Source organism: Palaemon carinicauda, chromosome 3 (genome assembly GCF_036898095.1).
Source record: "Palaemon carinicauda isolate YSFRI2023 chromosome 3, ASM3689809v2, whole genome shotgun sequence".
NCBI lineage: Eukaryota > Metazoa > Arthropoda > Malacostraca > Decapoda > Palaemonidae > Palaemon > Palaemon carinicauda.
In genome coordinates this window covers 20,878,176-20,880,675 of record NC_090727.1, presented here as the reverse complement: position 1 = coordinate 20,880,675, position 2,500 = coordinate 20,878,176, and positions in this window count along the sequence as shown.

Genomic DNA, 2,500 nt, shown 5'->3' with positions numbered 1-2,500 from the left:
TATACCCGGCAAAGTGGGCCTCCTTCACGAAGTGGTGCTCGGAGAAACACATAAGACCGCTTAAAGCTTCGGTCCCGGACATAGCTGAGTTTCTAGTGTTCCTTAGGGATGAAGTAGGAATGTCAATACCAGCCATTAAAGGAGTACGAGCCGCCTTACGTTTATGATTAAATGACATTTATAATTATGTAATATTTATGGTAAGTGTTACATCACTTGATTATACTATTTGTATTTATTACAAGAACATGATCGCCTTTGAAATAGTCTCTGAGATTAGTTTGAAATTAATTTCGGCTTTGTTTCCTCTGAAATGTTGTGGTAGAATACAGTTCGAGTACAGTAATCCGACGGTGGATGTCTTGGAGATTTTTAAGTATTATCACAGATTTATTAAAGAATGGACTTTTTGAAAGGTACTGATTGGCTAGTTAGATGTTACGATACTAGGGTACTCGACCCCTCGTGAGTGATGGCTTTATATTTAAATATACAGTACATGCACCCAACTCTCACTCTTACCCGAAGGACGCGTAGGGACCGAGTAGTTATACGTCTGACTGTGATCGGAAAGATATACTGTGTGTATATATATATATATATATATATATATATATATATTGGGGAGATTTTCTTATTGTTCCTATGATTTTCTTTACCTTTTAGGTTTCATCTGAAATATTGAAAATAATTATTTAAAAACCTTTACGTTGTTTAACCAATGAAAAGGAAATAAGATTTTCCCTAACGGCCTGGGAGATACGCTACATTTTAGAAGGAATTTTTTTTTTCTTTTTTTTGTAGAATGTTTCCTTTCAGTAATAGGATTAATTCTGGAGTGGATTAATCCTTCTCCATTTTCGTCAATTAAAACAAAGCCTTGATTGGAAATCTTTCGAGACCCAGAGATTCGCTATTCACATTAGGCGGGATCTGCAGCAGTTGAGAAGAGAAGGATCGATTAAGCTGGTTTCTTTCTGGTAATCTTTTTGTGTGTGTATTCAGAAGCATTGAGATGAATTTGAGTAGGCATTGGTGACTCGCGGCCTACCCATGTTATTATTATTATTATTATTATTATTATTATTATTTTGTTATTTATTATTATTACTATTATTATTATTATGACTATTACTATTACCATTATTATTATTATTATTATTATTATAATTATTATTATTATTATTATTATTATTATTATTATTATTAACATGATCAACAACAACGATGACAACTTTCATTTATTGATGATACCATTTTGGTTAAATTATTTGAAATTAACACAACTAAATTTTCCCTGTTTTTATGCTCAGGGCAATAATTTGGAATGAAAAGACGGAAGTAAGATTTACAAGTGGACCTTCCTTGAAGTCAATTTGCTTTGATTTTTGTTAGTTATGTAAACTCTATCAATATTGGTTAATGTTAATTTCATGTGTCTTTCTCTTATTTATTCACTCCACATATATGATTAGGGTTAAATTCCCTCACAATGGAGGATTGAGAAGCTAAAAGGTTTTCCAAATTCAAGACCTATTTTTTTTCTGTCCAAAATCCCTTAGATCCTTTAATCTTATTGACTTAATCAATAGTCAATAGAAGCGACAAAGGAATTTGTCCTCTTAACAACAAAGCTCTTCCAAGTGGCTTTACTTAGACTCTTAACAATTGTAAACGAATCTATCAATGTTTTAATCTACTCTAGATGTGAAATGAAATTTTTTGGTGTCTCTTTTGATAGAGGGAACTGTTTGAAATGTATGTTTTGCCAGTTTCGTCTACCCCACAGATTAAATTACATTGCTTTTGATTTCTTCTGAAACTGCTTAGTAAAGATTTCCACATCGCAGAACCTCTACAATATTCAAACTTTTCTTGTTTATCCTTTTATGTGTTTGGGACCTCGTTATGAGGTGAATTCCACATAGTGTTATTGAATGAGATTTTGTCTAATTCTATCCTGAAAACTTTATATAAAAGAGAAAGAAAAAAATGCACAAAAGGACATAGGAAAATGTGTTTGTGAGATTAAATCTCTCTCAGACGGGGAATATTTACCTGAAGAGTTCAGCCAGTTCTGGAGTTTAACATGTTCTTCTGGAGCCACTTTACAAAATTGGGCTGGGCTTTTATTATACACAAAAATTAAAATAACTTTGGCTCTCTCCTGGAAAACTTCTATTCTCTCTCTCTCTCTCTCTCTCTCTCTCTCTCTCTCTCTCTCTCTCTCTCTCTCTGTTCAGGCTGAAATCAGAAAAATATCGCATTTCCTCTTTGGATTTTAGGGAAGAAACAAATTATTTCATCTGTTAGAAATTTGTAAATTCTTCAAGTTTTAAGGTTAGTGAACGCTCATAATCTGATTAGTTCATTTTTAGAAAGTTTTATTTATTTATCAAATCAAAATTGAATTAATCCAAAACGCTAACCTCTCTGGAAATAAAGTTCAATTTAGGGAGGGAACACAGTTTGACAGGAGTAAACTGTAAAATCTAATACA